This window comes from Alligator mississippiensis, chromosome 1 (genome assembly GCF_030867095.1).
Source record: "Alligator mississippiensis isolate rAllMis1 chromosome 1, rAllMis1, whole genome shotgun sequence".
Taxonomy (NCBI): Eukaryota; Metazoa; Chordata; order Crocodylia; family Alligatoridae; genus Alligator; species Alligator mississippiensis.
The window spans coordinates 17,713,409-17,727,301 of NC_081824.1; the positions used below are offsets into that span (position 1 = coordinate 17,713,409).

The 13,893-nt window shown below is 45.2% G+C and overlaps 1 non-coding gene across 1 annotated transcript; it reads right to left on the reverse strand.

The window, feature by feature from the left end:
• Positions 1–1,381: 1,381 nt before the first annotated feature.
• Positions 1,382–1,453, reverse strand: TRNAC-GCA (transfer RNA cysteine (anticodon GCA)). Its single transcript has one exon. It is a non-coding gene; the product is annotated as a tRNA-Cys (tRNA).
• Positions 1,454–13,893: the final 12,440 nt, after the last annotated feature.

Sequence of the window (13,893 nt, forward strand, 5' to 3'; positions counted from 1 at the left end):
TCTCTAAAACCCCATCTGTGCATCACTTTTTTGTAATATGCTGTTAGCTTTCAAACTAAGTATCAAAAAAGCAGAAAGAAGGAACACTTTTTTCAGTTCGTATGAAAAGTTCTTGAGGGATTCGAGATAGGTGGAATAGTTGATGCACAGAAGTTCAGTAACTCCCCCCCCCCCAAATTGTAGTCAGCCAAAATCACAGCTAGTAACTATTGGTTAGTCAGGTGTCGCAGTTTCTGCCCAGCAGCCTAGTGGTGGCAGAACTTACCCATCCTGCAGAACTGAGATGCTAGGCTTATTTCCCCCGAAGAGGGCTTTGAACACTGCTCTTCCACCTCACAAGACAATCCCCAGGCTACAGGCCAGCAAGCACATTTATCTGTTGAGGCCACCCAGGGGGCAGCCGGAAAGGAAAGCATCCTGAGGATGAAAGGATAAGCCAGAGCGAGCCTTACTTGGTGGTACAGGGAAGTGAATATCTTGTTTACATGGGGTTTTTTTTGCATTTCAGAGTCACTGAGAAAGCTGTATGAACAGCATTGGGGGCAGAGTCTGCCTGCCTGAAATTTCTTCCCTGTGGGGCTGGAATAGACATCTGGACTTCCCTAATTGAAAAGCCTCTGGGTCCATCTACACATGCAGAGGACCATGCAATTGTTACTGAGCAATCATTTAATAGTACTTGCTTAACTAAGTACTAAATGACTGTGTAGTAACCAGCATTACTGCACAGTCCTGTCGCCGCCTGGATATTTTTAGATGCTTCTGCACCACAGTTATTTTTAGATGCTACTGCGCAGTAGCTCATTCCTAGGGCTGTGCGAAATAGCACTGTTTCGTTATGACTTCCATTTTGCCGTTTCAAAGAGACAGTGTTTCGTTTTGTTGTTTCAAAGCACTGTTGTTTCAATGCTGTTTTGACGCATTTTGACGTTTCACCCATTGGCTATAATGGAGAATCACAAAAATACCTATAACTTTGTCATTTCTTGCCTGATTTGGATCAAAATTGCAGGGATAATAGCCCCTTCTGAGGGCATGAAGCTTGCCAAGTTTCGAGGAGATAAGTGCAGGGTTTTTTTGTGAAAATGCCTCTCAAACTGTCCAAAGCAAAACTAGTATCACTTGCCGGCAGCGGCAGCCTGCTGTCGTCCCGCGCACAGATCCAGGGGCGAGTAGTCTGGCACAGCCCCATAGCCCTCCTGGAGGGCACGGGCCCTTGGATCTGTGTGCAGGATGACAACAGGCCATTGCTGCCAACTGGGGCCAGCGCCAGCACTGGGTTCTTATCATAGAATCAAAGAAGTAGGGTCAGAAGGGACCTGGTAGATCTTCAAGTCCGACCCCCCGCCTGGGCAGGAGGAAAACTGGGCTCAAAAAAACAAGGGGGCACCTGGATTTGAACCAGGGACCTCTTGATCTGCAGTCAAATGCTCTACCACTGAGCTATACCCCCTTCTTCTCAGTGTTTGGTGCAGGCTGTGCCAAGCAGACTCAGGTGCTGGCGCTGGCCCCAGCCAACAGAAGCAGCATGCTGTTGTCCACATGCTCTACAGCCAGTCAGTGTGGGGCTTTAAAAAAAAAAAAAAAAAAAAAAAAAAGCCCTGCACACACTGGCTCTAGCAGTGGTGATTGGGGCCTCTGAGAGCTTGTGGCAGAGCCCCCCACACAGCATGGGGCAGTGGGGATTGTCCCTCCCACCTGGTACCCAAGGCAGCTACACCATAGTGTGGGTGCAGCGCAGCTCAACAGGGGCACTGTCCACTGACCTGGACCTGACGCGGCTCCACATGTCAGCTGGAGCTTCCAGTTCCCCAGCTGCCAATGGCAGCTTGCTGTCATCCCACATCATCATCCCACATCATCTGGGGCCTGGACCCGGGCCCCTGGGGAGGAGCTGGGGGAAGCCATCAGAGAGCTGGAGGAAAGATGGGGTTACTGGGGAATCCAACCAGGAACTGGGGGAATGTTCAGGTCCCTGAACATTATTTCCCCAACTCCTGGCTCAATTCCCTAGCTCCCAGTTCAATTCCCTAGCTTCCAGGTCAATTCTCCAGCCACTAGTTCAATTCCCCAGCCCCCAGTTTGATTCTCCAGTGCCTGGTTCAATTCCCCATCCCCGGGGTCAATTCCCCACATCTCTGTTCATTCCCCCAGCTCTTCCTGGGGGCGTGGTTCCCCAGATCTGCATGCTGGGTTTCAGCAGGCAGCACTGCAGGCAGGTTGATGCACAGAAGTTCAGTAACCCCCCCCCCCCAAAATTGTAGTGCAAGAGCTGGGGGAAGCAATCAAAGAACCGGGGAATCGAACCAGGAGCTAGATGTCGATATCAGAGCAGTCTTTCCCACCTCGTCCCCCTCACTCTCCTTACTTTCTGTTCAGTTGCAAGCAAGATGGGGTTGAAACTTGAAATGTTTCAAAACTTTTGAAACATTTTGAGTGCCCTTGTTTCGTTTTGAAGCTGTTTTGAAGCCTTCCGTTTCATTTTGATTTCACTGCTTCAAGCTCAAAATGAGTCAGAACACCTTTGAAAAGAAACACCCATTGAAATTTCACAGATCCCTACTTGTTAGTGCTTCACAATTGTGCCACCATCACAGTTTGTGCCCCACAATGCTACAGCGCTGTAGCGTCTCATATACACGTGCCCTCTGAGTGGTAGTTTCATTAAATGCACTTCTTGACTCAGAACCTCTAGCAGGATGGAGTGGGTGCCTATGTTTGGAGAAAGGAAAATAAAGCTTTGTGGACTGGATACATGCAAGCCTGAAGGTCTCAGAAAAAGAAAGCTTCTCAGAAAAGGAAAGGTCACACATCTATGATGCTCTGCATTGACCAGCCCTCTTTAACCAGCCCATCCTGTCTTATGGATTGTTGGCTAAGTTTCTCCACTCTCAAGTCTCTCCTGAAAATACATAAGTCTCTCCCTGTGATACCTCCCTGCAGAAGAGCTTGTGCTGGAAAGTGGAGTAGACACAGAAACAATCACTAGCAATTGGTGATCCATTTGTTTTGACATCACCCTACACACTGCAAGCCTACTGCTTGCATTGACTCATCATCATCACAATTGGGCCAGATTCTGCCTGGTGTTACTAAATGCAACCTAGAATAATATTTTTGGGGACATGACTAGATATCTATCAATGTCTGTGATTCATTTGGCATTTAGGAGCAATTAGGTGAAGCATATAGAGAACCTTGGGAGCAGAGAAGAAGTGCTCTCTTTCTTCAAGGGCAAGGGCTATTTTTCTGGACAATGCTCATATTCTTTCTTGCTTATTCTTCTTGTGGCTCCATGATACTTTCCCACTTTGCAACCTAGTGGTCCAGCTTCTGGAGGAGGGTAGCTGGAAGAAGTTCACAGCAGTGTCTTCCCTATAATTTAGGAGTTCAGGTATTCTGTCTGGATACAGGAGGCATGAACCCAACCTCTCTGACACTGTGGGAGACCTATAGCTCAAGTCTTCTATGGCCAGGGCAAGTACTTCAATTATGCATGAAAAGGATCCTTATGCTGCTTGCATAGGAGAAAATTTGCCCCAACTGCTACAAGAGAAGAAATTCCGCTAAGATGTACAGGCCGTCTGAAGTGAGAAGGAAATAGATTTTGGAGCATCTCAACCAATGTATCCTCTAAGGAGTAGCAGTCCGTGAGTGCGTCACTTCATTCTGTGAGCGTGCTGCTTCAGTCCCACCTCCCCCTTTCGGCGCAGTCCGCTGGTAAGTGTCCCACAGTAAGTGTCCAGGTGGGAGTGGGCAGGGTTCAGCCACCACCCTTCCCCATGCTAACTGCTACCCAGAGCAGTGTAGTGGAGTGCTGTAGAGCAGCAATGGGCTGGACACAATCAATTGGTAGAACTGAAAGGGAGGCACCGGGGCCGGTGTGGGACACTTACCAAAGTAAGTAAGAGTCCTCGCGTGAGTCCTCATGTGGAGCAGGCAGCGGGTCTTCCCCAAGGTGAGGAAAGACAGGGCTGGGGGCTGGGGCTGGGTGCTGGCATGGGCTCTGCTGGCTCCAGGGAACTGCTTTGCAGGCTCTGCCAGCTCTGGGGGAACTGCTTCACTCCCCAGCTCTGATGCCATGTGCCTCCTCACTCCCCAAGGTGATGCGGGGCTGCTGAGCAATTCCCTGGAGCTAGCAGAGCCCACGCCAGTCCCCAGCCCCCATCCTTGTCCCCTCCCCTGCCTCTCCTCGGGGAAGAGCCACTGCCTGCCCTGCACGAGGAGTGAGGAGCTTACCTTCAGTAAGTGTCCGACATTGGCCCCAGTGCCTCCGCTGCACTCCGTGCCCAACTCCTCTCTGGGCAGGTGCACAGCAGTAAAATGTTGGTGCGTGGCAAGATATTTTTTTGTGCGTGGCTGTGCACATGCACAGCTTAGAGGGAACCTTGTTCTGAACATATCTTAGCACACGTTAAAATTCCCCATTGGCATTAATGGAGAGCTATGCACCTCCTGTGCACCTGATGATCGATCTGGGGAGGGACCCAACTGCTGCCCATTGACATGAATGGGAGATCTGTGTGCCCCTTGCAGGGTGAAGTAGAATTCACCTCCTGGAGTGCACATGCTGTGTTCCAGCTCTCCATTGAAAGTGGTGCTTCGGGTTATTTCTCCTAAACTAAGCACAGATTTTATTCCAACTATTAGTCATGTAAGCAGACATGGGCACTTTAGTGGAATTCTGCTCCACCCTACTCAAGTCTCTTAGAAACAATAAATACAGCAGTTAGGTAGATCTCCTTTCTCCTCCTCATTGCTCTTTTTAAACTCAGTCTTAAGGGTAAAAGGATGGGGGGTTACAAATGAGGTTGGAGAGATTTTCAGGACTTGAGTTGGGTGGAACAGAATCACACTTTGGGCATTTATACACATACATTTGTCTTTTCTGATGTACTGGAGATCTGGTGCATCAGAGCAGACTTGATTAATCTGCTCCACAAGCAAGTTGCATCACAAGCAAGCCGAGGCACCCAGAACTGCATCACATGCATTTGTATAAATGGTGAAATGCACGTCAGTGCTGAGAAAATGGCAGTGGTGCGCTTTTGAACTAAAACACCTTTAATGTGTTTTAGTTCAAAAGTGCACTGCTACCATTTTCTCAGCATTTCGCTGTTTATACAAATGTATGTGCAGCAGCTCCAGGTGCTTTTAAAAGTGACTGGAGCTGCGGCACAAATATGTGTACAAATGCCCTTAGTGCCTAAGTCCACTTAGATGCCTGCTAGTTGGAATAGGATCTGGACCTATTTATTGAATGCATTGAATTCCAAAGTGAGGTGCTTCTGATGGTGATCAGGTGAGGCCTTGGAACATAATATTTGAATATTCCTGCACAAATATGCAAGCCAAAAGTAATGACACAGATTTTTTACTAGATATCTTGGCTCTTTTGTACTGCCATGGCACTCCCTCGATGTAGTGTTGATCTTGGATAGCTTTTCAGACCAAGGTGAAATGTTGGAACTGGGATGCATGGGGTCAAAATGTTAGTGATCTGTTATTACCAGTTACAGTCTAAAGTGCACTACAGGTGTAGCTGAAAATAACAGTCTGCAGTTATTATGCTGTATTTCACCTATCCTTTCTAGCTGTTATTCCTGCTATTCTTCTGCTTTTTTCTGTCCTCTATTTCTCTTTCCATCTCCATCTATCCTTTCTTTGAGGTTAATGGGATGTAGCTCCTCAGTGATCTCAGGGTCAAATTGTTAGACCATTCCTGATCTAGACATCATCTAATGAGTCAACAATCTCTTGATGCCTTCAACAATAGGTCAATATGACTTTGTGTTAACTTCAAGAAGGTCAAATGGTCACAAAATTTGATAAGTACCCCATTTCTTGAATTGCTGATGGAGAGCATAGACAAGGTGAAAGTTAATAAAAGTCTGGGCTTGTACAGAGACACAAACAGGTACTACATCTTAGTTCACACAGAAGCTAGCTAAAGTTAACTCTGCTTTAACTCTGTAAATTCATCTCTGTGCATCTCAGGAGAAATGAACAAACTCCTCACAAGGATAAATTATATAACATTTGCTGTGTCTGAAAAGTCTGGGGTTAGATTGGCATTTATTTAATTGTATTTGCCATTTCAGATTATTCAGTTAAGATTATGTCAACTGTCTGGCATGAGCATAAATAGGTGAAAATTTGAGCTGAATTGCCTGTATAGAGTAGGCTAGAAGAGCCATGTGGCTTTGTTTATCTTTTGTAATTGGGCAAGAGGGCAGGATTTTGGTATCATTTTCAGAATGTAGGATTGGAATGGTAAACTTTTTGGACATTTGTCAGAGGATCCAGGAGATGGCTCGTTCCAACCGTGTCGTACACCACTGTCAGAAAGCAGCATTAAAAAAAAGTGCCACAGTTGTATATGAATGCAAAATTAAATTTTTCTGATAACTCAACCCTGGAACTTTGAAATTTGCTTTCTGCAAATAGTTTGCTATTATAATGTTATCACTTGAAGATTTGCTGAAAGTGAACACAGAGTTATGTACATAGTTGAAGTGAATATATTTAACATTTCAGAGGAATATTTCTGAATATTTTATTTGCATTTCCAGCCAGCTGTGTTTTTGCAACCCTTGAAACATAATGAAGGATGTTATTCAACAGAAATATGATTATTTTTGTAGTGGCATATGCGGGTAATGGCGTTGCTTTAATGCAAACTCATGTGACTCTCAGAATGTATGTGTGTAGTGGATGCAGTATGCTTACATGACAGAATGTTTTATAAGTGCATTTAGGTTCCTCACTGAACTTCTAAGCTTATAAAATGGTAGTTAATTCTGGCAGAGATTAGAGAGAGCCAGAAACATTTTACTAGAATATACTCATCTTGTGTCATGGGTTATTGATAATGTGTTTGCCACTCGTGTCTCATTTATATCCATCTTTAGTGAAATTTTAAACTGATTCCACAGACCTGTTTTAAAGGGAGGATAAAAATATCTTCAAGACTTTCTGATATTAAATAACACTGAGTTTTTTTAATACATGTTCTCTTAAACTGTGTTATAAAAACCATTTTGTGATTTGACACAAGCAATACTTTTTCTGGCCCATAGCTAAATGCCAGCATGGTGATCGTACACATTTTGACTACAGCTAAGTAAAGACAGTAAAAAATGAACTGATTCAGTCTTTGCAGGGTAGTCTAAGCTGCACAGATTGAACTAATAAGGAAGTGAACAGACATTCACTTTTGATTCCAGAATACAACCATATGCCTGAAGTGGCTCAGGATAGGACCTGGGCAGGGGGGAACTAGAGCATGCCTCCCTTCTCAGCTGGAGTATACAGCTTGGGCCAAGACTTGAGAGGGAGGTGCAAAGCATCCTGAGATGCTGGGGGTCTATGAGTTAACATGAATCTGGGGCTGATCTGGGACAGAAATTCAATACATTGATCTGACCTAAATCATGTAAGTCTGCTGCTGCATTCATTCAGGTTTATGGTAAACTGGTTTTGGCCAGTTTGAAAGCAGTTTATAGGCACTGAACTTTTGTTGTGTTACAGATTTGAACTGGTTTTTGATCACTTGTACTGGTTTATGTGTCGTTTCAGTCCCTAGCCTAGGTGTGCAACTCTGTGGGTGCATCTACATGGGACAGTTACTGAAAAAGACCTGCCTAATAAGCTCCACAGGAGTAAAGTCTCAAGGTGTTTATATATGTGCTCCGGGAGTTGGGGGACACTTTAATTAGAACAGCTCTGACAGCCACCCTAATAAAAGTGCCCGAGCATCATGTGTATCAGCGTCATCGAATGAACTTTAGTTAAAGTGCCCACACCACTATTTTCCAGTGCAGGGACACTGGTACATGTGACACTGGAGTCTGCTGGAGTGCGGTAATTACCATGCTCCAGCAGACTCACAGATTCACACACAGATTCACAGAAGTTCAGGACTGGAAGGGACCTCATGAGATGATTGGGTCCAGCCCCCCTGCTCTGGGCAGGAAAGACTATTGAGACTGCTCTGACGCACTGTAATTACAGCACATCAGATCCGCTTCACTGAACATGTATAGGCACCCTCAGCGTTTATATGTGCAGGCCTATTAGAACACAGTAAATTAATTAACTCTGCTGTAGGATAGTACTGGTAAATACAAGTACTTGTAAACAGTGTGCAGCAATGTACATGTAGACACTGACAGGGCTGGCTGAGGCACAAGGGTGCTTCAGCACGGGGGCTTCCTGCTGGCTAGCCCCACACTGGAGCAGTCTCGTGCCCCAGCCAGCCCCTCCTTAGCACATTGAGCCCTGGGCTGGCCAGCTTGCCCCCACGGTCTCCTGCTAGCCAGGGCTACTCCAACTTGCCTCAACATGCTGTGGTCCCGGGTGCACATGTAAACGTGACACGCAGGAGCAATAAACTCCAGCACAATATGTGCCAGAGTTTATTGTGTTACATTAATTTTATGTGTAGATGTGCCCCGTGTGAAACTAAAAATATGATACTACTTGAAGAGGCAAATTATTGTTTTATTGTGATGGTTTAGGCACAATGATCCTGCCTTGAGCAGGGCGTTGGACTCTTGAGGTCTTTTCCAGCCTCCTGCTCTATGATATATGTACACTACGGTGCACATGTACATATATGTCTTTTCTAGGACTGGTCAGAATTTTTTATCAAAACTGTTTTTGTGATGCAAAGTAGACTATTTAGTTAAAGGAAGATGTTATGTCTGATTTTCTTTAAAATGTGTGATTTTTTTTTTCTTTTTGCTTAAGTGCTAACTATATTTGGATTCTAAATTGTGGCTCTGATGCTTCATTGGAGTTTCAGGTGTCTCCTGTTCCCATTTTCCTCTATTGGTCTATTAGCCCAACTGACTTCCACATTGTCTGATACGCCACAGTAACATGATTACTCTGTAATTACTATTTTTGGTCACCAAAAGGAGTAACTATAGTGCATGAATATTGCAATCAAAATATTTCAGGTTTCAGGATGGAATATGCTTATGTCAATTTTTAGCTATAATATTTTGGATTTATAGTTTTCCCAAACCTCTAAATTTCCTATAAGAAAATAATGTTCTAACCAGTTCTAATTTACTCATACTTGTGTGTATGTGTATGCACACACACACACACATACACACACACACACACGCACTCACAAATACCACACATGTTGAATTACATGTACACTCTGCTATTTGTCTACTATGTACTTTGGAGCCAGTGGCTGGAAGTTTAAAGTCAAGAAAATAAAGTCAGCAGCACAGTGTAGGGATCTTTTCCTCTTCGTTGCTCTCCGTTTATCTTGACTTTTTATGTTCTCAGCTCTCTTCCATATACACTGGCAGTGGGGTTGAATTCTGATGAGACTATAATTGATGTAACTCTGGGCAGTGTATTGCCTGAAGGATTTAACTGAAAAATAAGTTGGCCAATATTTTTTCAGGTATCAGGAAGGTTGAGTAACTTGATTAAACATGGGTATTTTGGCAGTTTCTAGACAGATTGCCTAGTCCATACAATTAGTTTATCTTCTACGCTTATAAAATACAATAGAAAAAAAATTGAACACCCCTTGACACGCACGAAAAAAATTGCTTACAGTATTTTGAAATTCTGTTCCTGTTTGATAGGAACTAAATCTTGGTAATCTTGAATTGACTTCAGGTTGACCTTGAAACTCACAAGCTAAATTGAACAATTACGTAACCGCAAGCAAACAGAGGAAAACTGTTAGCAAAGGCAGTCAACATGCCCAGAATGCACTAGAAACAAACTGATATTAAACAGCAGTACATTGTTTCATAGACAGTTCTCTATTTTAATTTTTCTGGGTTTCTGAAAAAAAGGAGGTAAGGAAAAGTACAACAACAGCAATCTAATACTGCATCCTTTTGACCTCTCTCTATTTCATATAGGGCATACTAAAAGAATACTGTGGTAACTGGAGTTATTAAAGCTAAAAAATATAATCAGTGATCAATTATTGAACTACTGGATTCATTAAATTTATTCATATGGAGCAAAGCACTTGGGGCTACATTTTATTCTACTTGTTAGATGCCCAGGTGGACTTAGCTGCCTATGTGTCAGGGCTACAACCAGGATATGGGCAATCGGAGCTTGACCTAGTCACAACCAAGGGGAGCAGCAGCAGTCAAGGTCAGGAACAGGCAAGATCCATAGTAGAGTCATCACTCAGGGAATCAGGAGCTGGCAGGAATCAAGAGCAGGTGGGTTGTAAAGCCAAAGTCTCTAACAGAGCAAGAATTTGGCAATCACTGGGGTGGAACTGCAGGGCCAGGAGCAAGAAGCAGGAATCCAAACTAGAGTCACTAGCCTGGGGGTCCAGAGCAGGCAGGCAGTAAGGGAGTAGAGTCTGGGTGATCAAGAAACCATGAGTTAGTTGTCAGAAGCCAGGGGTTTAGAGTGGATTAGGAGTAAGGGGAAAAGTCAGGAGCCAGCAAGGCTGGAGAAAAGGAAGTGGCCAATGGGCAGAAGCCAAGAAGAAGAATGAAGCCAGGAAACCAATGAATAGGACCAAGGAACAAGAAACTAGCAACCAATAGGAACCAGGAATTGGAACTGGGAGACTAGAAAAAAGGAGTTGGAAGCCGAAGCCTAAACCAAGAGGCATCTGTTCTGATGAGTAGGCTCCAGGACACTGAAAGGGCCTTCAGACTGACATAGCCATGAAGCTGAGATCGGGGGCAGTTAGGCTCCTGCAGCCAGGCCTACTTAGGTAACCGGCAACTTAGCCTGCCTGCTGTCCTGACTCCTGAAAGGAGTGATTCTGTTCCATGCTGGTCTAGTCCTTGAAAATCCATTCACTTTTGTAACACTCTGGGTGCGTCGACATGTGAGGCCAACTGTGCAGTTGTTACTACACAGTCATTTAGTACTTGCTTTAGGAAGTACAAAATGACTGTGCAGTAACTGCCATTACTGTACAGTTCCGGTGGCACGTAGGTTGTTTCCAATGCTCATGAGCAGTAGCAGTGAGCTACTGCGAAGTACCTCATTGTTACTGCACCATAGCACTGGCATTATGGTTCATGCCTGCCAATGCTACCTCACTGTAGTGTCTTGTGTAGACTCACCCACTGTTTTGTTACCTTTAAGAGTAAGTCACAAAAAAGGAGCCAGGAAGAGAGGGACCCACCCACCATTTACAATAATATTTCTCAGAGATTTAAGAAGGATGGAATAGGATCACACATAGTTGCCTAGGTCCATTTGTGCCTAAGAGATGGGATAGAATCTGTCCTCTGGGGTAGACCTAGTAGAGAACTTGAACACCCAAAGCAAGACTTTGGTGGAGTTGAGGTGCTGACTGAGGAACTGCCGAGCTTCTGCCTCACCTTGGAAACAGGTTAATTTACCCTTGTCAACAGGTTGAATTAACCCAGAAGGAGTGCGTCTTCATGTGCATATTAATGCACTGAAATAAACTTCAGTGCTTATTGCATGGTAGTTTATTGTCCCAGGTGTGCTTTTACAAGCGTGCCTGAGATTGCAGCATGTTGACCTGGATTGGAGCAGCTCCAGCTGGCAAAGGGGCCAGGAGATCAGCCTGCCAGCCTGGGGCTGCTCCCCCTAGCCCAATATGCTGTGAAGGGGCTGGCTGGGGCATGATCAGAAGGCAAGAGAATAGGCCTTATGAAGAGACGCTGAGAGCCATGGGACTCTTCAGTCTGGAAAAGTGCAGGCTCAGGGGGGACCTGGTGGCTACCTATAAGTATATAAGGGGTGTTTATCAGGATTTGGGAGAACGTCTGTTCACTAGAGCACCCCAAGGAAAAACAAGAACAAACGGTCATAAACTCCTACAAGAGCATTTTAAGCTGGACATAAGAAAAAATTTCTTTCGTGTCTGAGCCACCAAGACCTGGAATAGACTTCCTCCAGGGGTGGTGCTGGCACCTACTCTGGACTTATTCAAAAAATGCTTGGATGCTTATCTTGCTGGGGTCCTTGACCCTCGCTGACTTCCTGCCCCTGGGGCAGGGGGCTGGACTTGATGATCTTGGAGTTCCCTTCCAGCCCTAAAATCTATGAAACTATGAATCAGGTTGCTTCAGCACGAGGCTAGCCTGCAAGCAGCCCCTTCATTGAAGCACCTTCATGCCCCATCCAGTTGGGGCAGTGTCTACATATGTGCTGCTGTGGAGTTTTTTACTCCACAGCAGGATAGTACTTGTAAATACTTACAAGTATTTACAAGTACTTTCCTGCTGTGGAGTTAATTATCTTACTCCAGCCTAATAGAGGTGCACGTGTGGATATACAACTTTTACAGCTCAGCTAATTAGTCTACTGCACAGTAAATGTCTCCTGTAGGTGCACCCAGAGAGTGGCACACTAATGCAGCTATACTGCTCAAGCACTCAAGCTAGCTCATTCAGACATGACTTGGGTTTCTATTCATGGTGCTACCTCATTGATACAAGGATGAAAGTCTTTTAGTAAATAAGGAAGTCATTGGTAAATTCATAGATGACTGAGGAGGCCAATCTGAGATCTATGTGTTTAATTGCAAACATGGGAAGTAGCTCCAGGAAGGAGGAGGAAATCCTGGTTATGGCAGGTCACAGCTCTTTTCCTTTGTCTGACTCATCTATCTGCCTCCATAGTGAGGTGTCTTTGCTCAAAATGATGAATGTCTTATCATAGAGCATGGCACTACTGGGGATGGTTCAGTGCTTGAATCCCCTAGGTACTGATGATAATGTAACTTTTCTATAGATTGGCCTTAAAAGTGTCCTTGAATCTTTTCTTTTGCTCACCTCTAGAGTGGTGCCCGTCAGTGAGCATCATTGGTGCCCACCAATGAGTGTATAGAACCTGTTTTGGGAGCTGGCTGTCAGGCATCTTTATGACATGCCCTGTCCAATGAAGCTGGTACTTATAACCATGGCTTCAATGACGGTGATGTTTGCTTGAACCAGAAGGCTGGTGTTCATTCTTCTGTCCTTCTAATTGACATGGAGGATTTTCTGAAGACATTGTTGATGGTAAAGTTTCAAAGCTTTCTGTGTTTCTGAAATGTCGTCCAAGTTTCACACCCATATAACAGGGTAGGGATGTCAATAGCTTAGTCAATGAGAAGTTTGGTTTGGGTTCTAATGCCATGAACATGGAAGACATGACTTTGGAGACGTCCGATGATAGCAGTGAGGAATATCATAGATTCATAGATTCATAGATGTTAGGGTCGGAAGGGACCTCAATAGATCATCAAGTCCGACCCCCTGCATAAGCAGGAAAGAGTGCTGGGTCTAGATGACCCCAGCTAGATACTCGTCTAACCTCCTCTTGAAGAACCCCAGGGTAGGGGAGAGCACCACCTCCCTTGGGAGCCCGTTCCAGACCTTGGCCACTCGAACTGTGAAGAAGTTCTTCCTAATGTCCAATCTGAATCTGCTCTCTGCTAGCTTCTGGCCATTGTTTCTTGTAACCCCCGGGGGCACCTTGGTGAATAAATCCTCACCAATTCCCTTCTGTGCCCCCGTGATGAACTTAAAGGCAGCCACAAGGTTGCCTCTCAACCTTCTCTTGCGGAGGCTGAAAAGGTCCAGTTTCTCTAGTCTCTCCTCGTAGGGCTTGGTCTGCAGGCCCTTGACCATACGAGTTGCCCTTCTCTGTACCCTCTCCAGGTTATCCGCATCCTTCTTGAAGTGTGGCGCCCAGAATTGCACGCAGTACTCCAACTGCGGTCTGACCAACGCCCTATAGAGGGGAAGTATCACCTCCCTGGACCTATTCGTCATGCATCTGCTGATGCACGATAAAGTGCCATTGGCTTTTCTGATGGCTTCGTCACACTGCCGACTCATGTTCATCTTGGAGTCCACTAGGACTCCAAGATCCCTTTCCACCTCTGTGCCACCCAGCAGGTCATTCCCTAGG